This window comes from Lingula anatina, chromosome 7 (assembly GCF_051362555.1).
Source record: "Lingula anatina isolate TDL-2025a chromosome 7, LinAna3.0, whole genome shotgun sequence".
Taxonomy (NCBI): Eukaryota; Metazoa; Brachiopoda; class Lingulata; order Lingulida; family Lingulidae; genus Lingula; species Lingula anatina.
In genome coordinates this window covers 22,263,847-22,289,067 of record NC_141773.1, presented here as the reverse complement: position 1 = coordinate 22,289,067, position 25,221 = coordinate 22,263,847, and the positions used below count along the sequence as shown (strand labels likewise).

The 25,221-nt window shown below is 37.1% G+C and overlaps 1 protein-coding gene and 1 long non-coding RNA gene across 3 annotated transcripts in view; both read right to left on the bottom strand.

Moving 5' to 3' along the window:
• The window catches only part of LOC106156963 (growth hormone secretagogue receptor type 1-like), a 28,116-nt gene extending 8,231 nt beyond the window's left edge, over positions 1–19,885 (bottom strand). The window contains exon 1 of one of the 2 annotated variants that reach the window (XM_087017451.1): positions 19,492–19,885. The gene's annotated coding sequence lies outside the window, so the exon portion shown is untranslated. Of the gene's footprint in view, positions 1–6,294; positions 6,654–19,491 lie in introns of those variants that run through there. The other variant, XM_087017452.1, reaches the window with a different exon arrangement.
• A 2,762-nt stretch (positions 19,886–22,647) lies between these two features.
• Positions 22,648–24,667, bottom strand: LOC147760905 (uncharacterized). Its single transcript, XR_015335442.1, has 3 exons — positions 24,251–24,667; positions 23,250–23,364; positions 22,648–22,890 (listed from the first exon to the last, which is right to left on the bottom strand). It is a non-coding gene; the product is annotated as an uncharacterized LOC147760905 (long non-coding RNA).
• Positions 24,668–25,221: the final 554 nt, after the last annotated feature.

Sequence of the window (25,221 nt, the reverse complement as noted above, 5' to 3'; positions counted from 1 at the left end):
TTTTTGTTACAAAACTGGTGTCATACATCACAAAAAATGACTGAGTATCTGTTTGAGGCATTTACAGATCTAAACTTCCAACAGACTCGAGCCACCAACGATGAACGTTATTACATTTCTCCAATTGTTAAAAGAGGTCTGCTGGAAATAAAATCATGGCAGCATAATATATTGCTAAAGAAAATGTTTTTATTTACGTAACGCCCTACAGTTTAAAGCAGAGGCAATGTTTTGAGAAAAACAGTTGATATATTGCTAGCAAAACCAGATAAAATTTGACGTATTTTCCTCATCTTACCTTCACTCCGAAAATGCTACCTTGATGTACATTACCTTTCATTTATACATCAGTGCTATTCTTGCCTTATAAAAACATGACATGATGTAAATATCAGTATTTTCAATTATCTCTCTCAATACGGGTGTTGAAAAATTCAACATCAGCCTTAACAGATAAATGTAAAATGCAAATATAGGAACGATGTGAACAGAATAAAGGTTAGAAACATTAAATAATTACCCAAAGGCATGCAGCGCACCTTGAACAAGTGCTTTATGTTATTAATTTCAAGGAATAAAGCAACATGCTCAAATTCACCCAAGGCTAACCCCAGAAACGCCCAAATAAGATGAAAGTTATAAGACAGCCAGTTTCCTGGAACAGAAAAATGCCTTTACCCTCTTCCAGGCATATCAACCAATATATTCAAGTCAGCACCAGTGGTTGGAAGTTTTTCTACTTGGCCCACATTCCACAAGGACATATCGCCGCGGTTGTCACATGACACAGACCCTCCTGTCAACTTCAACTTCAACAGAAAACTTATAGGTAATCTCTGAAGTCGTTTTCCAATCAACTAATGTAACGGATAAATTACTGCCTTGTCACCTCGGCTCTGCTTCTCTAACACGCAAATTCATGACTTTAAACTTTTGAAAGATATATGAGCACAGCTTGTTTATACATAACTGACAATAGCAACGTATAAAGGGACACACAGGAAAAAACACCCAAATAATCTATGGGACTCTCTTGTTTTCAAATCAAAACTATCAGCGTTGCTTGTATAACACAAGCCAAACAAAGAACGTAGCCCCCATGACAAGTATTTCTAATGCAGGGACTTTACCCGACAATTGAATGTAAATTATCACCAATGTGAAAGTAATGTAGTCCTCTTCATATAAATAAACATTGTTCTTAACAGGAAGAGTGGGGTTACAAATTGAATGCCTTATTTCCTGTAACTTGCGATAAAGAGCGGTATATTAGCTGCGGTTTATAAGCTTCAAAGAACTAATGTTAACTGTTTGGATGTAAATGTATTGTTAACGTAAAAAAGAAAACCTTGAAGCTGACAAAACCAATGGTTGTAACAATATCTTCATTTTGATGATGTTTTGTTCCCTGGTTCATAAAGTTACGACAAGCAACAAAAGAGAATCAGTCACTGGGTTCCCACACAATGTTCACCGCTATTGTCTACGTATGCCATCGAGAAAAAGAAAACGATCTAAACTTGGCAAATTACAATGTAAATGTAAAGCATCATAATCACATTGCGTGTGGATATTGTGTCGTGCAACTTTTTTCCCTGTGCTTGAGGTGAAAAATCGATTTGAAATAAGAAATGTATGATTGAGACATAACAGTAAGCAGATAAAACCAACCCTTAAATGATGGCAACTTAATATTTTAAAATTGTGGACAAGATTTTTTAAACCATACTTTACGCAGTAAATTATTTTTAAATAGTTTATATCTTAATATTTTAATAAATAACTTAGAAGTGCCTACATAGACTGTCCAAAACATACAAGAATAGTCACCTGAATCGTTAAGATAAAAAAGAAGACATCAGACGAACGATTTCCATAAATCAGTAATCATCCAAAGAAAGAACGAAAGCAAGGAAAAGTTCTGACTCGAGCGTTACTTCGATGTGATGTGTATCTCAAAAAATATGGCCACCTGACAGGAATGGTAATCCTAGGAATGGAAGTCCATTCCCCCATATAATAGGTACAGGTTAGGGTTAGTCGGAGTATTATTGCCAGTTGTGGAACAAATTTTCCCTGTACACAGTAATGGGGAACGGACTACGGTTCCTAGCGGACTACCATTCCTGTCACACTGCATATCGTGTACGAGAGAGTCCCCCGTGATACAGGGTCTAGTTCCCAGTGATTTGTGCAGGAAATCCCCTTCTTAGATTCTGACCGCTAACGTCATGTTAACGCTAAACAATACAATTCTATTGGTATTGAAGGGCGGTTTTTTTTGTTACGTGGAACCTCTGTTTCTTTACAACGGAATGGGACATTTCGTAGTTTCACTTGTAAACACACTGCAAAATTAAAAGCTGATCACACAATTAGCTCCATTGGATCTCGGACCACCATCCCTGGCACACCGGCTTCGATTACCTATCTATCACATTGTACATCGCGTGGGTGTTTTAAAGAAAATAGAACCAGCGCTTTTATAATGACCAGATGCAAAAAGGTGTGTCAATACAACAATCAATCACTTTGAATTATGCTAGATTGATGTTTTGTTTAAAAATAAGAATATGAAACGTTCTTATTTTAACATCATTTTTATAAATCAGTCGCCACCACCCACAATACCCCAAACCACCCGATATGGGCCTCACGCCCAGAGTTGCCATATACATGTAGGTAATTATAATCTATCAATCATACTTTGTCATTTAACTTCAAAGCACACATGTGCAAAACCAAATCAATATTACTTCCAAGTATCCAGCAGAGATGTATACGTACAGAGACCTGTATCACTTTCAGTGTTTGCTGTAAGGGGGAAGCCTCATTCAAATGGAGATAAGCGGGTTCCCCGTGTAATATACAGTTCTGATTTGTTGAGGTGTGGAGATGAATGTTTACACCACTGAAGCCATGTTGCTTACTCCAGTGAGTAAATGAAACGCTAAGTACCCTCCTACACAGCTATCCTATTATGTGTCTTTAAATATTCAACAGCACTACTACAACATCGTGGTATTAAGTGGTTCTGCATGAAGAGAATTGAAGTGGGTACTTTATACAGAAATCGTATTATAAAATGGTGGCTGCCAAATGCAAAGATATGTAAAGAAACTGAAAGCTTACAGAGACCACGCCCACCATTAGATACATACAGGTTGGGGATAGCGTGACGCAAGTAGGTTGAAATCTGGGACGGAGCGTGGCTGTACAGATGAAAGAGGGGGGGGGGACGAGTCCTGTAGTTAACAGAGGACTATCGCGTACATGACACCTGGCTGTCTAAGGAGGCGCTACAAGACAGGTGTTACTTCCTACTAGACTTTTCCATCAGGCCGCGTTATGTTCAACTTCTCGCTACACGAGTTCCGTGAGACGTTGAACGATATTCTTTCCGTTCTGTTCAAAGCCCACACAACTACTTCACATTTATCATACGGATAATATTGGCCCACACATCAAATATTAGCGATCTGTGTTTTCTTAATAATTAGAGAGTCAGCTCTTTCCATAAATCTCCGTTTCAAATTCAGAGGAAAATTAAGCTAACGCGATGTGACGCCGTGTTTGCAAGGGCGGTCCTATGATTGCAAAACACCACTATCTAGATGACGGAATCGATTTTAACTCCAGTGTTAGGCAGTTTTATTGTTTTTGATGTCAAATTACTTCATTGCTACCGAGTTTGCATTTGCCTGATATGCATCTGTTCCAAAGAGATTTCCCGGGTAGAGAGCGCCATGCGTATTATTAGACATAAAAGACAATATTTTGTCGATGTAGAAAAAGAACTGATATTTAAGACCAGATTTGAGTAGCAAATCCCATACTGAAATCAACGCAGCGGTTGTCGACAAGGCAAGACTCAAATTTGGCAACATGCAAAAAGTACAGAATTTATTGAATGGCCTTCCTCAGATACTACACCTCTAATATATCGATGATTCACCCTTGCTTTCCTTACCCCCATTGTACCTAGAAGTACTAAGAAATCTGCAGTATGCCCTCATTACTCTCAGAAGGTAAACCTACATTATCTTCAGCGGTATGTTTGTAATGGTTCTATGATTATGGTTATTATATTTTGTTTGCCTGGAAACATTAAGTTACTGGTGGCGGGAAACAACAGCATATTCTTTATCATTAGAAACTGATGAGATGTCCTCGGGAGGAAGGCCTGTATAACCTCTCGAGGTGCAAATGAGGAAATTGCCTTTACTTCAGAAGGACAGAGAAAATAGCTTTATCCATAATGCTTTGGTGCATTAAGGGCAATTGGAACTGCCTGGCAATTTTCAAACCGACCAATGTAAAACGCCGCTCTGTCACTCTTACTCTTCAAAATGACAGGCCCATTAGTGACTGTAATTATTTCTAGATGTGGTTACTTTCTACCTTTTCTGAAAGTTCTAAATTTAATTAAACCTTATTTAAAGTGGAAATGCACTTTAGAATCGTAAAGGTAAAAAGAACTATAGTGCGAAGGCAAGTTAACCCCTTTTTTCCATAATAGAAAATTAAAAGCATTATTTAATCTGTTAAAAGGCGTTCCATGTTTTATGTCACTGTATATCACACTGTATATCAGACGATAAATAAACCAAAATCAAAAATTGCATTGTAAGAATACTAACCTTTTTTATTACAATATTAATCAAAATACGTATCTATATTAACCGAGAAATTACATTTCATTACATTTGGTCGGTTTGTTTTTTCTTTCGATCATTCATTTTATAGTATCAATACTTAATGAATAGCTAACTTACATAATTTCCGCCAATTAAGTGTTTTCGTTGGCCACGGCAATCAGGGCCCTAGGAAATTAACATCACAGGTTTTCATGGGGAAATTAAAACATCAAACAACACTTGACAGGATAGAGAGTGTTGCGAACTCAATGCAATGAATTTGTAAAAGATCAACTTCTAAAATTTTGAATCACTCTCGGATTCCAGTTCAGATAGAAAGTTGTTATGATATATTGCATTGGGTAGGAAATAGGTTTTTGATTATGTTTTTTTAAACCCTAATTAGCTGGTCAACCTCGATATAACGCGTACCTGCAATACATCGGGAGTGTCATGAATACAGAGAAAACGCATTACGGACCTACCATACACGTATAAATAACACAGAACATTTGCACTGGGGTATGACATTCTATAATTTGCTCAATCGATTTCGTACAGTAAATGTTTGATTTACTGGCTTTTAGTGTATTATGTGAATAATATACCGTCGTGTTTATATTCGTCACGCTATCATCATATTATTACCTATACATGTAGTCCAATATGTCGAAATCGGATTATGGTAAATGATGTCTAATCTCTACTAACATGTATTGTGAAACTTTTACATTCTAGTGTCGTAAGTAACGGTGTTTTTAAGCAGCAGCATGCCTAAGGACAAGCTTAATTAATGGATGATATGATAACAAATAATTTTCTTGAGATCGTTGGCGTCTGCATAGAAATAAATGAAAAAATGAATAAGTAATAAAATAAGCATTATCTTAATTGGAACCAAACAAAATTCTGCTCAAAATCAACCAAGGCGTGCATGTAGCCAAATGTTTCCAATTATTAGCGCTTGTTCTGTCCCTAAACACCAAAAGCTACAAGGCTTAGCTGACTATAAAGCTTAGCTGAATTTAAAGCTGACTAAACCGCGTAAACACTGCTGCTACGGCATGACGGATAGCATAACATACGTACTCTTTCCATGTGTGGAAAGTTAAACATTTATCAGTTAGTACAGCGAATACGCCTGCTATTTGTCGTCTCCCTTGGACACTTGGACATCGTGTTTTAATTAACCTACGATAGCTCTGACATTAAAATGTAAACATGCATGTCTCTGTCGACATATTGACCAATTAAGACCAAAGTCATCAAAAACGTTACGCACTCAACCATCTGCTTATCAGATTGTCATCTATTTAAAGTTAACTCAATTACTCGAATTTTTCACCCTGCCGTTAATTTGCTATTTTGTGCAATTGTAATTATTTCTTCATTCCCATCATGTAAATACAGATACATATACGACGGTTCCACCCTAGGAGCAAACTAAACTTATCAAAAGCAGAATTTAGAATCAAAGCATTTACTTTCAAGATATAAAATAACTTACACAATGTATATAAAATGCCCAAACGTTACTGTTCTCAGCATTAGACGCAGGGAGTTCTAGTTTATGTTAAATCCTTTTAAAAACACATTTGGTCCCCTTGCTGGGAACCGTTTCGCTGTTTCTATATGCTACAGTAGCAGAAAACTTTACCTCCAAGCTGGAGATGTCCTCTGGTGTTTCCTTGTGATTTTGATACAGAATCCACGACCCATTAATTGTGTGCTGTCATTAATGATCATCAATATTCGGTCTATAAAAACTAGTTAGATGTATTATGTATTCCAGATGCTGAAAAGACTGACTGAATGCCGTTGGTTCCCCAGTATAAAACCAGAGCTGTTGCTAGCATGCCTCACATATATACACACTGCTTGCTGCCTGGAACGATTTCATCAATTGACGCATATATCTACCCACTTCATTCAGGCACGGCAGTTAACGCAGTCAAGTGGCCCACTTATGTTATAGCGATATTAGCTGTGACAAACTAAAGGTCACATAGCCATGGTTAATTAAGTCTTTGCCAAATGAGTGACCTCTGGCCCACCGGAGGCTGTGTTTTTAATGGCATTAATTATGATAAACCAGACAGGACCGCTATGCTGGTGCACATCGTATATCAATTATGCAATTAATAGCACTGGAACCTGTTAAACGATGCCGTTGGAAGAAGGGAGTTGTATGTGTGTATATTATATGATTGTTGGGGGGGGGGGGGGGGGGCAGGCAATTATTGAGAAATGAAAACTATTTTGCTAAATTTGTTAACATATTAAGTCAGTTATTTTAATAGACTTACTTCTTCATAAATTGTTATTTGATCCGGTAATAGGCTAAAATTATAATGCTTAAGGACAAGTGCACTCGAAATGAGAAGCATGCACGTTGTGTTGAAATACTCTGAGCAATTGCAAATTTGGTGCAAAATACCTCACATAACATAAGCAAAAAAAAAAAAAAAAAAAAAAACATGGACCAAATAAGTCTGCTACGACGGCTCCACTCAGTATTGAGGTGCAATAGTAACGCGCTCCTGTATCCTCAGTTTTTTTTAATGATTCCTGAAAAATCCCTTTCAAGACCAATATGACGAAACAGCAGCAGTCTGTTATCGATTGTATGCAACTGGAACACACCCTTCCCAGATTACCTGCAGATGTAATGTGTTTCAACACAGTTGTTTTTGTACGCACACTCAGCATACGACTGTCCTTACGGAAACTTCTCTTATGGTACTAAAGGACTCCCTACAGGAAATCGCCCCAAATCCTGTATGGTCGTATAGGACATATGTCCTGGATAGGAATGCTATAGGGCGTGTGTCTGGTAATATTTTTATACATGTAGATGTCCCCTGGAGTCCTGTAGGTTTCCTATAAAGTTCTATAGGATACCAATAGATTTCATGAAAAGTTTTTGTGATGGTTTGGCTCCATGGGACAGTGACGTGAACATATTGCAAACTCCGTGTTGATTGTGCGAATTTATTGGGGAAGACCAACGGTCTATCAACTTGTTTGTGTTAACGAGCGTGGAAAGTAGCAACACCGTTTATTCGCAAACGTTTCAACGTAGGCTGGCAGCTTCCATCAGAAGTCATCAGAATGCAATTCCCTAGAGGGTCAAAGCTATGTAACGATTATCGGTTAAACGGTCGCCTTAATGAGAGGATGGACGGCTCTAATGAGATCCGAGATGGATTAGACTCCTCTGTGACTTACATGTACATGTTGAATTAATAGCATTTAAAGCGCCTATGCAGTCTAAGTGCTTGCAGTGGATAATTGACTCTGTTTAAAGCTCATAACCAGGTGCATGTGACAACAATTAAAATAATAATGTGGAAAGGTTCGAAATGTTTAAATTGTTGTGTGCAGACTAACATCTTATAAAGACACCTTACTTAAAACAATCAGGTAGACCAGCGACGTCATTTAGCTTATTCCCGCTTTAAATAAGATCTGAAGTTAACGCGCCTTGGACCTTTATTTGGTTTAAGAAACGTGTTACCGTATGTACAGTTCAGAAATGAATAATAAACAATCGTCGGCTAGGGAAAGCAAATAGTCTCGGGACAATTAGCGTAAAACATGCTTTCAATTTAAATACTTTATTAGCTAAGGGTATTCCAAGTGACATGTGCTCTTAACGTTTATAAATTTTATTTCGCCCATAACGATATGCATATTGACACATGAGAGTTTCTAATTCATTGCACTTAATAATGAAATTAATAAACGTTACACCATTTCTACGTTTATGGTTAAAAGGGACGATATTGATTGTCTAACAATCAGAGGTCATCAAAAGTTCAAATCATAAAACTGAACGCCCAAATTGCTTCAAATTAAAACTAGAAGGACGCGGTTAATAGCGAAACAAAAATTACAGCTAATTCATAGTCATCCGATGTGTGTTAAGTAATTTCCAATTAAGTTATTTCATCTCGGAAAAAAATAACTATCAAATATCGACCATCAAGGGTTCAATTGAACTGAAAATGAACCCATCTTGTTAACACTGATTGCATGGTCAACTACCACACGATTTAGTGCAGTTAACTCTCCGATGGGTCAGCGTATTTGAATAACTGCCATCTGTACTTGTTTTAGTATTGTGATCTCACACAGTAGTAGGAGTATAGCGGAGGCATATGGTCTTTGCCTACCATACAGTAACCCCACACACTGGACACCAATAATAACATCATTCACGGGCAGTCTACAGCCAACCCGACTGAGAGGGGACCAGGACGCCTCTGTAAATAACGCGATGAGTGCCATATTCGCCATGATATCATCCCATATAGACTTTTGATTGAACTTTTATGGCGTCTACTGGGACCCGGGAATCAATTAGTCGTGGTTGTAATCATCTGATTGCGTATTTCCACACATTTCTTCTACCAGCATGGCCTGTGTGGATGGTTTGATTTTTTTCGGTGACTAATGCAACTCTCAAGATTAAGGGGTATGTAATAAAAGCGTAGTATTATATGGAAGCCCCCTGGGATTTAAAACAAAATTTAAGTAGGCGTTTTAAATCCCTGCAGTTTTTTTTAAATAGTTATTTTGTAAATTATATTGCGAAGACACTGCATTTCTAACGTGACCGATATTATTAAGTTTAAGTCAATAGTTTTATTTTGAATATTTGCTTTTAAACAGCTGTTTTCCTTTATTTAATTTTAGAGTCAACAGAATGTGATTTTAGTTACAAAAAGCAATAACTCATTTCCCATCCGGTTTCTGGACCTGATTCCATGATATAACATTGATCGTCTTTTCTTCGATATTGATTACGTACATCTCTCGATAATTCGCAAGCAATTTACACCACCACTTATCTTTTCATAATAGATTACACATCGGGAATCCTCTGTAGAATAAAAGCAATCTTTATGGGGTATACACAAGCCAAGCCAATTGAATTAACGCTGTAACTTCTAATCCCATGGCGAGTATGCCAACGACCACTGAAGCAACCAAGCAAAAGGTTTAGCGGAATTCTCTGAAGCATTCAACAAAAAATAACGCAAAGGGCAATGGAAGAGATTTATCAAATGAGCCTTCATTTAAAATAAGTGCTGGTAAATGTGCTATAAGGGGAGCACTGCGTCGTTTTCTGCAAGGCAGTTCCATTAGAGTTTAACAGTTATTTCTCACCTCCAGTAAATCTTGGTCTCAAACCCGAGGGAAAGCCAAAGGCATTCGTTCCTAAGTAATGTTATTTTACTGCATCATCCCGCCCCAAGAGAGGGTCCTGTTCCCCTTTGGTTGTGGTTTTGATAGAAAATTCAACAAGAAATAATGCACGAGCTTTTCAGTCGTCAAAACCTAGCCTAATCGCTTTGGGAGTAAGCAAAATATAGAAACTAGACACGAACTAAATGTTAATTGATCGACGTCAGATAATGCCCGTGGGAAAACTTCAAAAGAACCGTTGTCGCGGGATGGAGTGCTGCTACTTGATTATTAACCCTTTGGTTGACCTATAGCCCTTTTTTGCTTTGATTGTTGCCATTTTTGATGTTACGTACGCCTGATGTTCTACTACGCCGTCAAACCGTCAGCCGGTTCAAATGAAACTATTTTTTTGTCTCTGACGCCTGCACCGAACGTGCCATTGAACCAAACATGCTTACTAAAAACATCACAAAAACCAGGTTGTAAAATGTGTCGGCGACTAACTTATAAGAACTGTAAATGATTGCTTCTGTCTTACCTGAATGTTATTCTGCTCTGTAGAAAATATCGGTTAACTGCATTTTCTTCAACTGATGACCATGTTTGTGCAGCTGTAGAGAAATTCACGAACACAGGCAGCTGTTTTGAGAATATAAGAAACAGCAGTTAACCACACCGATGGAAACCTTTCTAAAACATCTACAGGAACAACAGGCCGCGCACAGCGATCCGAATTCTAAATACAACCGTACTCGTGAGCATGTGTCGCTGAAACATTGCGTGTTGTTTGGAGACAACTTTGTGAATAAAACGCTTCCTTCTGGTTATTGTGAATCACAATTCGTGTCTGGAGTGGGTGTGGATAGTTATAAGAGCATTGCTATTGCTACTGATTGTGTTTTACAGGAAGGGGTAATTATTTTTAGTGTCACTGCTTTCATAAAAAATGCATTACCTAATGGTGGGTATGATTCAGTGTGTATTTCAACGCAGAAAAATAATGTGTAGAGCATCAATTATCAGAAGGAGCAATATACATGTACTATCACCACGAGTACTGGAGGAAACTAAAATGCTGGACAAAAAGGGCTCACAACAAACGTCCTACAACTCAAGGTGAACAGGAACACACATTAGATAAACTAGCCAGTATGAAAAACATCTGGATAATATTGGAAAATCTCACGGTTGATAAATTATTAGAAATAAAAAAGTGGAAGATGTTTGCATAAAGGCAGAACTGGCAGGACCCCTACTCATTTATGCTAATGAAAATAGCGGATGAACACAAAGCGTAAGCAACACATGGTGGACATATAATTAAAGTTTCCAATGCAAACGACCTGTTTCCCCCTATGAATAAATAAATAGTATAACAAAATCGATAAGTTTAACTGCACAATTAATATTTACACGTCATGCTGCTTGCCTTAATCATCATTTCCTTCTAAGGACTATTAAAAAAATCCCAAAGCTATTAGACAAAGTTATTAGACATGCAGATAGTTTAGTTTGATTACAATCATGCAATGTTTTCTACACAACAACGTCTCTCTCTTTCCCTCTTAAATAGATTTATACCCGATCCCTATTCATGTACCACACGTTACAATTTTCAGTAAATATTCTGACATTGGTTGGCTGTGTAAAACGGACAAATTGAACAGAGACAAACGAAATATAATAAAGGATTATCCATTTTACATACTGCTTATTTTAAAATACTGTTTGATGCTTAAGTATTGTCTACACCTTATCATTTATCTTAATGAGAAATGGGACTTTTTAAGGAATCAACGTAACATTTGAGTGGTGATTTATCAAATTAGACACGTCCATGAATAAATTACAAAGTCTGTGCATTAACCAGCTAAAATATAACCTTCAATACGCGATTTGGAACATTACTCGCTAGTGGCGGATATTGATTTCTGACGGCGAAAATCTTTCCGGCTGTAGCCCTGAGACTGTTTGCAGAGTTCTATCTGCCTCGGTATATCTATCAGGATGTCAATCTCTTCTGTTTGCAATACATGAATAAGTACAATATTACTGCCACAATGTATTACAAATAACCCCCCCCCAAAAAAAAAAAAATAAAAAAAAATAAAAACTCATAACTGGCTATAGTCTATTACTTGCCTTGGTTTTCGTGACAATTTGATGTACTCGTACAGCGTTCCGATTGTAGCGCAATTACTCTACGGTACACCGCCGAGTCTTATTAGTATTATAAAGTCTTTGCAGAGATGGATATGCTTTTGGATCATGTACACGAACCTGTGGTTGTGAAGGGGTGAAGCTTAATGAAATTATATTCCTGGATTTTTTTGTTTGGGGAAACATGCAGTGAATGTGCATACGTTGCAGCGCGCGCATAGCAGAATAAGATGAAATCTGTATGTGCCCGAGTTAATATTTTAAATGAATGGTATACTGAGTCTTAATGCAGAAAAAAAAATAGCTAATTGAACTAGCAAAATAAATAAATAAATAAATAAATAAATAAATAAATAAATAAATGAATAAATAAATAAATAAAACAAAGACTTGCAAACTATTCCACGAAAAAACTTTCAAATACTAACTCATTATGATTTCTTTCGGAAGTAATAAAATAGATTAGCAGTAGGCAGATTATCCACTCACGTTTAATTTGATCGCTCTGTTATAATCGCTTGTCCCATTTTATCACATTGTAGCTCACTATCACGGCTTGTATTAGTAGTTTTTAAATCTGCCTTACAAAATCGAGCAAATATTATTACTTGACGAGAATGTAAAAATTAGTCTGATATCCCTAGATTCTTCGTGCATTAGAGTATAACGAACATGATGGCCCATTCATCGCTCTTGGTCGAGTGCAACTTCCTTATTTTGAAGAACAACCTATACTGTCTCGCGACACGGGACACTTGGATTTATTTAAACATCAACGCTCGCGGGCAAGGCTTCATTATTGCTTGCCATGTGTCAAACAACATGTTTTTTCGTTTTTCTTTTCTTTTTTAAACAATGGTGAAAACATATCTCACGTGTCAGGTCCGGGATTTCAGCAAGACGTGAGTTCATGTAAATATGTCAAGCATGCCAAACGACGTCAAATGCATAGCCCTACCTATAATATTACCATTATCTTTACTGCGACAATTACTCCCAATCACAATGGCTGGGATCACTGTTAACCTTGCTCTCGATCAGAAGTTATGGTTTAATTTAAGAGACTGTTATTGAACATTCACACACCGTTATAAACCTGAACTGACGTCGGTTCAAACAAGGTCAGCCGTCTAGATGTGAAAGAACGCAACTATAGAATTTAAAAATGTAGGCCTACCTCATGTTGATAGCTCATATATATTCTGTAGAGTACAGCAGTACCTAGCAAAATGCACCTTCATGTTTCCCAATTATTCCAACAAAGTCAGTTGGACCTTTATATACAATCCCGGTTTGACCTAGTCTGAGCACACATACAATAAATATCTAAGGTAACAAAAATAAAGAATAGGAGAAAATCTCTAGCTCAGCGCAATATATGACCGGTGCATTCATTAATCAGTAGCGTTCATTACTCAGGTGAAAATAGGTAATCTAGCTGATACAAAGTACATCATAAACAGCACATGCATCTGTTCTCTGGACGTATGGACATACATGTACATGGCTGGGCAGAGCCGAGGGCAGTGACCCCAATATTTTAAGTCAGCACCTCATTTCTGTAGCCATCCCACGCATCTGTAACATGCAGTTGAGACGCGCATAACTTGCCTTTCCCTCGTGATTAATACTAGCAATTGTTACTGTAACTTACAAAATCAATTAAACCTTGTTCGGTAACTGGATAAGTGTTTTTTAACTGGATTACAGGTAGATGGGGGGACTTCGTAATTTATATTGTTGTTATATCTAGTAGGATTTCACACGAGTACTGGTAGAGTACGTTGAGGTCATGGTTATCTTGTATTAGACCTATACAGAAAATTGGGAGAAAAGACAGATGACTGGGTAAAGGACGTTAATGTGTATGCTTCCCAGCATCCATCACTGCATACTCTTCTCACTTCTCTCTCTCTCTCTATCTCTCTCTCTCTCACACACACACACACACACACACACACACACACACACACACGCTCCCTCTCTCTCTCTCTCTCTCTCTCTCACACACACACACACACTCACACACACACACACACACACACACGCTCCCTCTCTCTCTCTCTCTCTCTCTCTCACACACACACACACACACACACACACACACACTCACGCTCCCTCTCTCTCTCTCTCTCTCTCTCTCACACACACACACACACACACACACACGCTCCCTCTCTCTCTTTCTCTCTCTCTCTCACACACACACACACACACACACACACACGCTCTCTCTCTCTCTGCCTCTTATTCTCTCTCTATCTCACGCACACGCACACGCACACGCACACACACATACTTGTCTATGTGTACCAACCGAGGACATCAGCACAACACCATACAACCGAGGACATCTTATTCTTTGGTTAAATCAAAATAAAAACATTCAATTTAGGGTAAAATCTATTCGAGTATGAATGTTATAAATTAATTTTTTATAAAAACTAATTTTTTGCTGACAAGAATTTTACATTCTAACCGAGGACACACACGGACACACACACGGACAGACACTACACATTACAACCGAGGACATGCATGCATCTACATGTAATAATGATTGTACTTTTAATGCAAAGCAAATTTTATATAGCGTTACTTTGCAGCAATTCACATTTTTATGAAATTCTTTCATATTTAAGGTAAATTCCAAAATAACACCAGAGGTGATGATTAAATGAACAGTTATACAATATTTAATGCTGGGCTTTGCCACTTTTTTAGAATTGAAGATTATGAGATAAAACATCAATTAATTTAGGAAAAGAAAGGATACTGATGAAATAAAATAAAAGACCAAAGAAATTCGTTTTCAAACATTTTATTTTCATAATGCTTATTTTCTATTTAGCACTCTTTTATTATCATGAATTTTATATTTTGATAACACAAAGTGTCGTCCATTGGATACAGACTTGCACAGTACACAATTTTACAATTGAGGACATCATGCCAGCAGCACCCAAAATTGTGCTTTCTTCCAATTTGATGCAATATTATATAATGCTTAACAGCATAATGATCATCAATTTTTTATAATAAAATATTAGTATCATGAATATTCAGAAAATGTGACTAGCAAAGGTTTTCAGGTTCATGGAACTCCAAAGTCATACTTTGAAAATGCTAAATGTATACAAGAGAGCACTGTACTGAAATGGGTTTCTTTCCATTTTTAACTTTTTTTACATAAAATAATACAGTTTACTGCCATTTCACATGATCAACTAAGAAAATTGTTGAGATGGCAAAAATATCAATATAACAAGTTTAAATGTCCAATTTCCTCCATTCCAAACATTGTGAATGATTGAATCTGACAAACTACAATGATACGAGTTCATTTCCATTTTGGCACTTTTTTTACACAATACAAGATAACAGGTTTACCACCATTTTTATATAATCAACTAGCAATATTGTTAAGACGCAGAAATTGTCAAACAACCCATTTTACATATCTAGTAAATTCAATAATGAGACTGTTTACATGCCTGACAATCAAATATGAGGAAAACCACTTATATACAAATAAAAGCTGAAGTCCCTCAAAACTCAACCAATCAATCTTATTTTTAAATTTGATTTGTATATAGATAACATTGATCACTCTTGTGAGTTTAATGACAACAGGCCTATCGGTTCTCCCTGAAATGTGCTTACAGTGTTACTAATATGCTTTTACTAATAATCATCAGTTCTGTGAGTTTCATGAAAACAGGCTTTAAGTTATTGGTTCTCCCTGAAATGTGCTAACAGTGTTACATATATGCTGAAAAAAAAAAAAAAAAAAAAAAAAAAAAACAGCATAACATTTGAAAGAAAAGGGCCTGGTCTTGCTGATTTTCAATCTTGACCATTCTTTTCCTAATAATCATCAGTTCTGTGAGTTTCATGAAAACAGTTCTGTGAGTTTTATGAAAAGAGGCCTATTGGTTCTCCTTGAAATGTGTTTACAGTGTTACTTATATGCTGAGTTTCATGAAAACAGGCCTATTGGTTCTCCTTGAAGTGTGTTTACAGTGTTGCATGTACACTGTAACTCAGAGGAAAACCACTTATATACAAATAAAAGCTGAAGTCCCTCAAAACTCAACCAATCAATCTTATTTTTAAATTTGATTTGTATATAGATAACATTGATTACTCCTGTGAGTTTCATGAAAACAGGCTTATTGGTTCTCCCTGAAATGTACTTACAGTGTTACTTATATGCTGAAAAAAAAAACAGCATAACATTTGAAAGAAAAGGGCCTGGTCATGCTGATTTTCAATCTTGACCATTCTTTTACTTATAATCATCAGTTCTGTGAGTTTCATGAAAACAGGCCTATTGGTTCTCCTTGAAGTGTGTTTACAGTGTTGCATGTACACTGAAAAAAGGAGAAAAAAATGCAAAACTTTTGAAAATAATCACCCCATTTCCTCCATTTTGAGACACTGTATTACACAGTACATGATAACATGTTTACCGTCATATTTATATAATCAACTAGCAATGTTGTAAAGATGCAGAAAATTTCAGACAAACACTAACATATTTACATATCTAGTTAGTTCAATAACGAAACTGTCAACATGCCTGACAATCAAATCTGAGGAAAACCACTTATATACAAATAAAAGCTGAAGTCCCTCAAAACTCAACCAATCAATCCTATTTTCAAACTTGATTTGTAGGCCTATATTGGTAACATTGATCACTCCTGTGAGTTTAATGACAACAGGCCTATCGGTTCTCCCTGAAATGTGCTTACAGCGTTACTTATATGCTGAAAATGGCAGAAAAAAACAGCATAACTTTTGACAAAAAATGGCCCGGATATGCCGATTTTTGATCTTGACAACCCTTTTACTAATAATCATCAGTTCTGTGAGTTTCATGACAATAGACCTATTGCTTCTCCTTGAACTGTGTTTACAGTGTTGCATGTATGCTGAAAAAAGCAAAAACAACAGCAAATTTTCTGAAAAAAAAAGCAGCCCATTATGAAGATTTTCAAACTTGACCTGCGTTTAACTAATATTCATCAGTTCTGTGAGTTTCATGAAAATAGACCTATCGGTTCTCTTTAAAATGTTGCATCGCATATAATATTATGCTGAGAAAAGGGAAAAACAGCAACTTTGTAAAATTGGCCAGATCACACTGATTACGTTGATTGCAATTTATATAGCATTCCTTCTGGGAGAGATCGATCCATAGTTAGTACGATAGGATCTGGGAACGGTCCCTTAATCGTTTTTGCCGTGTGCATATCCGAACTGTAGGCCTATATATCAGGACGCGTAATTGTCGGGGCGTCTTTTTTTTTTCTTTTTTCATTTCACAAAGCGGTTCTTGCAAATGCAGTGTTTATGAATATGTGTGCTCTGTGTTAGCGACATGGACCGACAGGGGCCCATTCAAAATATAATTTCACTTCAGTTGTTAGATTTAGTATTTATTCTAGCAGCCAGGTGTATAACAAACAGGTCAGATCTACAGGTGAAAAGAAGTGACTGTAGTTCGCAGAGCCATTATGTAATAATAAATGTTTCATAATGTCATAGCCTTCTTCAAACTGTCAGGGGTAGATTAATTCATAGTTAGCTAAGGGGCCCTTTACACTGGACGGCGTCCTTTCTGCGTCCTGTAGTACGGATCCATTTGAGAGTACAAAATTATAATACTTAACTTTCTGACAACTGGCCAATCACCAAATATTCATTTTTTTTCAACCAAAGCAATGCTTGTACCTCCTTTCTACGACCACAGTGATGCCAGTTTCTTGGTCGCACAAAGGACGCCGCCCCAGTGTAAAGGGGGTTTACGGACGATCCATTTACCCTTTTCATTTACTCTGAAGTATCGAATAAAAGAACTGATGGAATAAAAGTACTGGGTGGAAAAAATCTCAAAATTTAATAAAAGTACTGATGGAATAAAAGTACTGGGTGTAAAAAATCTCGAAATTTAATAAAAGTACTGGATGGAATAAAAGTACTGGGTGGAAAAAACCTTTGCACCACTCCCCCCCCCCCCCCCAAAAAAAAATGAAATAAATAAAAGTAAAGAAGAAGAAGAGAAAGAAAAAAGCTAGCTATTGATCATTGTAAAAAAAAAAAAAATTCACCAGGTAAAATTCACTCAGTATTATAATTTATCTTAAAAACGGGATATCTAATTTATTAAAAAAAAAATATATATATATATTTGCCATGAGTTAAATTTCATAATCGTCAGGGGCCGAAGACCCAGATATGTCGCACCTAAGCCGCCTCCGAGAGCCATACGGAGACGTTATTCATAGTAAATTTATTCTCAGATATAAGGTTCGTTTTGCATACCTGTAAACTCCTAAGGGTTTATCTTACATAGAAATGTGATTTAACATCGTTTAAATCATAAATCGGCATGAAATAATTGACGTTTGAAAACAGGCACAACTTCTTTGCTGCACTTGAAATGACCTCCTTAGCTATAAATATGATCCTATCACCTTGCGACATTGCATCATTCGATCGATGTACATGAGTAGTTGTCACTGTTGAAGGGAAAGCACGTCTATTTATAGGAACTGAAATCAGGTGACGCATGTACTGTTGTGTTCAGAGAGCGACTTCCGCTTGACCTACTTTCCAGTGCTGTTGGTAGAACAGTCGGTAATGAGTTGAGATCTCAATTTTCTTCTCATTATACTTCAATTTAAGAAAATAAGCGTGACTTGTACTTGTGTAATTTCCCACCGGTACAATATGTATTTAATAAACATACCGGGTGGAAGATTTTTGAAAAATTAATAAGCGTACTGGGTGAAAATGGAGCGTACCGGCGGGAAGAAATTTGGAAAATTAATTAACGTACCGGTACGTTTATTTGATACTTCAGAGTAATTCTTGCACCCTCAAAAGATTGTCGGTCCTAAGATCTACCGAGTGAGCCACAAATTCAGACAGTTCTTCTTTATTTAAACCACTCCAAGTCAGTTGTACTAATAAAGAAGCGTGCCGTAATATGTACAGTGCGATGATAGTTATGTAGTTACGTAACGGCCTAGGAGAGCTTAATTTGATAAAAAAGACCTTTAGTTTAAAAATATGAACTTACTGAATATATAGACATCTGAGATATAACATTAGTTTCAGTTTAGTCTGCCCTTTACAGCACAACCGAGGACGCGGAATTTGGTCCGCCCTTTACAGCACAACCGAGGACGCGTGTGTATAGCCCGATTTCAGACAAAAAGTTGGACAGTATTTCTGATACACTCGTGGCGGGAATTTGGCCCGTGCTATACAGCATAACCGAGGACTGGCTCAGAATAGCGTCAAATTTCACCACCTAACTTGAAATGGGCCCCTTTATGCATTCCACTGCTTATGTCAACCGAGGACGTCCTCGGTTGGAGGTGTGTCCTCGGTTAGTGGGTTTCGGGCGGGTGTGTGTCCTCGGTTAGAATGCGTTCACAAGAGCACACACACATACACACGTCTATCAGTGCAACCCGTTGAACCTCACCTGTCAATGATCCTGTGCCACTGCTCTCTGTACTCAAGACACAACACAAAGGACACGGCCCTGCCTCTACACACTCCAGTCACCTGAACTGTGTGTATCCTAGCTTATCCTGCTAAAGGTTAGTCCATGTCAGCGCTGGATCAAGTGTGACATCTACGTCGCCAATCTACACTGTTGATACCGATACAGTTACAGCAGACACGCTTAGACTAGCTCTAGTACTGCAGCGTCTTCCAGATTTTTCTGTGAGCCTTAATAACTGCCAATCGCCCTTGGGATGAAAATTCGAACTGTGAATCAATAAGGATTATTATACACGTACAATAAAATAGAAATAAAAACGCCAGTTGCTTAATTTCCCCAGATTAAGCTAGTTCACGTAATTTCACTGCCGTACTACTACTCAGAACACTTTCCTTCGCCAACATTTTTATGGTAATCTATTTACCTTGCCATATCCAGTGATCGTGAACAAACTGTACAAAACAACGCTCTTCAAGTGTAAAAGACGAAATGTTAGTGAGGAGGGATTCCTGTGTACCTGTAAGAAAGAGAGAAGCTAGAGGCGGAGAATGAAAACATTTTTTTCTGTGATTAAACGTTCTTGATTCTCGGCCGTCATTTGGTAAATCCATTATTGCGCATTCTGAACTGTTTTAACACAAATATATTCTTCCGAGGCCACCTTATAGGCTAGCACAGGTGGTTTTACCAGATATGGAAAGCGTAAGGCCTTCATAAGTTGCAAGTGTACTCCATCAGAATAATTTTGAACTTGCTAAATGATTGTGTTTTACTGTAAAGCGACTTTTTTGTAAACAATTAATCAGAGAAATCTCATGGGTATTTAATAGCGTGATAAAGGAATCTGCACTTCAATGTGTAGCGTTTTGGTCTTATTACGGTAAAAGCTTCACGCTTTTAACTTGTAGGCCTACAATGACAAGTGAGGGGTGAAAAGTTACGAATGGTGCAGAGAGGATAAAATATCATCTGACTCACGAACACAACAAATCTGAATTAAAAGCAAACAGATATGAAACGCATGTTTATATTTTTCTGATAAAAAACACAGTATGTAACCTCTCTTGAGTCCCAAAACAGTGTGCTAGCTATATCATTTGCTACAAACCATTGCCTTGTATGCTTCCCCAATGAAAAAAAATTAAATAAAAAATATAAATAAATAAATAAAATAATAATGAACAGCCGCACGACTTTTTGTGAACATATTTCGGAAGAAATATATAAATACAAAATAACAAAAAATAAATAAAATAAGCCAAATAATGCATAATTAAATTAACTTTGCTTTAATATAAAATCAATTAAATGTGTCCCTACACATATAAAGCGAGGTTAATGTGTGTCAGATAATTCACCGTGAGACTCAGTGGATAAATACATGTATGTACCAGTAGTAGTAGTCAGCAGACTGGAGGGGGGAGATAAGAGGACGGATATCCGTGGAAGCCATGACGCCGCGTGATAAGTAGTGGTTTTACTCCGCTTTCATTGACTTTGCTCTTGAGATTAAATATGTCTGTAAGCAGGGAAGCGTTCGGGGGTTGGGGAATAAAAGCCATCGACAGAAAATATCACCTTTCATGCCGTATATTCATGTATAAAGAGAACGGGGGCGGTTTCTGCTAAATTCCATAATATATTAGCCAACGAAGCCTGTGCAGTTGAAAATGTCCACTCTGTATCAAAATCTGATCAAGTATTTTTTTCTTTTCTCGTGTTGGCTTAAATAAAAGACAAATGGTTCATTTGATAATTTGAAAAAAAAAGAAAAAATCTACAGGTTTAAAATTAAATTTGAAAGACAAAGCGGTGTCTATTCAAATGCAAATCAAATAACAACTTTAAAAAAATCAACAACAAATCTCTCTGGGTGCTAATGTGAAGGAAGGGCAATTGAACAGGAAACCAGAGAGAGAGAGAGAGAGCGAAATCAATCTCGGGTGTTAAGCGAACTATTAGTGCTTCGCCCGAGGTGTTCCAAATGTGGCGAATGCGCATCTTCTCTATCGCAATCTATCCGGAGATGCTTGTTTTCGAAATAATAATGGAACTTTTATTTAATGTAGCTCTTCATAAGGCAAATATTGTTCTTTTTCAGGATGAATATGTAGAAAAAATCTTCTCAATAACGCCTCTCAAATTCTCATTTGTTATATGGCTGTCCTTGCTTTCTGTAGAATTTGGATGCATCCTAATGACAGAATAATCAGAGAGAAGGTAAACAGAATGGTTTCTTGAAAATTTCATATACCAGTATGCATATGTTAATCTAAGTTTTGTTCTCTCCAAAGGTAAGTTGTCGATTAAAAATATCCATCTGCGATTATTCAAAGAATGAATATATTTAAGTTTGTTTACAATGGATCACATTAACAATTTTTATATATAAAAGTTACGCTAATAAAATCCAAGAACATGAATATATTTAATGTAATATTTTACACAGCACGCTGTTCCATAGACTGACCTTTGAACTTGAAAGCCATGCGTTATACAGTAGGTAAAAAGGTGTCCTCAGTTATACCACATAGATATGTCCACTTATATATAGATGAAGATATGTTTATTGCCACAGTGACATAGCACATCATATGTCAACTGAAACAAGCCTTAGTACCGTTCACTTCACCAGAGGACAGCTTAGCCGGGTAATGATGCTTTTTTTTCTGTTTCTTCTTCTTATTTTTTGTGTGTGTGCACATGATAAATAGAAAAAACCCTTCTCTGTGACCATGACAGAGGGTTGTTGTCCCTCGTTAATGTAATACGATCCCATCAACCCACTGCCCTACTGCAGCTTGGTAAGGTCGTGGCCCCAAACAAAGAAGACATCCCATAATAAAATATACATCAATAGGAACGGGTTTTGACCAACGAATGAACCAATGAAGCAACTCCCCTCCCCCCCCCCCCCTCCCCCCCACCAGTCAAACCCATCAGCTAATTAACTTTAAGACGAATTAAACGCTGTGAAAATGATATAAGCCCCACCCCAACACAACCACTTCCCCCCTTTCCACCCCGTGCCGCGAGTTTTTGGGATCTTTCTTTCTCCGGTGCATACTGTAAATAATCGGCGTGCTATATATACTAATGACTGCGTGCAGTAAACCTTATGGCCACTGCGTGGAATGTAAATGTTCTCAATAGATCTCTCATAACTTGAATATTGTACACGTACATCCTTCTCTAGATCTTTCTCTTTGTTCCAATATCCACATTCTACTCATTTAGTCTCTGGGTTCTAATACAGTACAGAAGTCTACATTGTTATATGCATGTATTATGGCTAGTTGGTGTCCACTTTATAAAAGCCTCGCTTTGCCTCCATGTACGCTATCGGCTCGTCAGCAAACATGCCAAGTCTCTGGACTGAAATAGAGGGAGTGAAGGTGCATTTTTACAAATAACAACAACAATAATAATAATAATTAGAAGAAAAAGAAGAAGAAGAAATGATAATAAATAAATAAAATAAATGAAAAAAGACTTTCAGTTTAACCCTATACACACGAACAGTGTGTGTGTGTGTGTGTGTGTGTGTGTGTGTGTGCATGTGCGTGTGTCTGTGTAAATGATGGCCGGGTGTGATAAAAACATAAGCTTAGAAAGATTAAAAAGTTGGGGCATTATTATTTCAGAAACATTTTCTATCGAGATAGTTAAAGCAGACAATTAAATAGTAATAAAAAGAACTAAAGTGTGGTCGACTCCTCCACACTTCCACCTACTTCCGACCAGTGAGAGCGCGATCAGTACAATGGCCACGACACCCACACACAGACCAACGATGATGGTGAAGAGCTTGGTTTGATGGAAGCGTTGCTTTTCTGGAGCGCCGCCATTCTGGAAAATAGTTCAAGTGTTGATTTGCTCTGTACACATATAAAGAGAAATTCATTTCATAATATTTGATTGCTAAAAGTATGATCTAGAATAGAAACGGAATAACCGTGTTAAACATATTCATGAACACAAACGTGTCAACCAAACCATCGTCACACCTTGAACGCATAACTAAATGTATGAATATTTCATGAGACCAAAAAAACAAGTATTAAATTGTCTATACTTCCCCACCCCACCCCCAACTTCTTGATGGGCAAATACTCACCTTTTGCAAATGTACTGTTTATTTCTGGTATTAATTATACCCCTGTTAATATGTAGGGCTACACCTTTAATTTGACCCATGAGACGGTTACGCCCATAGAGGTACATATCGGTATTATAAGCGGGCACACATCTTCTAGCCGCTATTACTTTTTACATCCAGCTTAACAAATGATTAAGTCACATCCATTTTACTTGGTTTTAACAGAAATGAAACAGACTTTAACTGGGACGAGCTTGAAATATGCTGAACAGAACACATAACGTAAATTTAATTTCAGCTGCGTGATAACACCAATTTCATTGACGATTTAACGACATACATGTATAGGTCACTCTAGTTCTGCATACCTAAAAGGTTTCCATTGGAACTGGAGGAATATTTGCGATTTTACTGAACTTATTGGGTTTGAATCGTCAAGGTCTTTTCTGTCTTTTTAATATCCGTGCTGTACAGTGTAACATGTTTAATCTGACTTTATTTCGTTTTGTTTTTCTTATTTCGAAATGTAGCCCCACAGTCAGAAATATCACCATGGCTAAGTTTCCTCAGTTTTAATATACAATAAAATTCGTAACCCTAGCCTGCCAATGCGGTGTAACCATATTCCCCACCTACCTCAACCATATCCATCTTTCCAGCTTCTGCCATATTATACAGTACTTGAAACTTCTGAACGACGTCAACAAACAACAGTGAGAGTCCTTCAATCCCGGTGTAACTTTATGAAAATCCCTGCTGAATTAAAATCCGGTTACGTTGACTCACAGGACAAAAAGAGAAAAAAAACGTTGACGTATCCTCCTTTGCCCTATTTAAGTAGAACAATACCTGTATAAGAGCGTTAAAAGTACATGTATATAAATGCACTACGTGTGGTGACACCGAACGACGCCTCACTGTGGACCAACAACCTACATGTACCTGTGGCTGACTAGGGCCTTAATGTCGAGCAGCACGCAAAAGAAGTACCGCAAATAGTGCAGAACACGCCTAAATATTATTGGTAACTGTGTATGTATACACGTATACGATAGAGCTTGTAGGACAATATGGACCTAAGGAAAGTATTCTAGCATGCAGAGGCGTAACAATAAATAGGGGCGCCGAATTATGCAACTTTTCCACTTCCAAAATGCCCTGTGATTGTTCTGCCTTAACGGTCTAATAACTGCAACACAAGATATGGGTAGCTTTCTACAGATACAGGTAGGGACCCATAAAAAGATACAATCTGAGCGCAGATAAGGAATTTTGAGTGTTTACTTTAAAACTAAAACTGATATTTTACAGGTACACTAGAGACTGCACAAAACAACTGTAAACATACCTCATAGAAAAACAAGATCATCGACCGTCAAAAATAAAATAAAATACAAGAAATGAAGTAAATAAAAAGGTGACATTCAAGTTAACATGAAATCAAACTGTAATAGAAGACGATATGGGAAATGGAACTGGTGTACCGTACATGTATCAATCTATCTATCTTTCTGTATGCAGAATAAATTATAGATGAAATAATAAAATATTTAAACGAAGCGTTTATGCATGTCTGCTCTTATTTATGTCAATCAGAGTGCTAGATT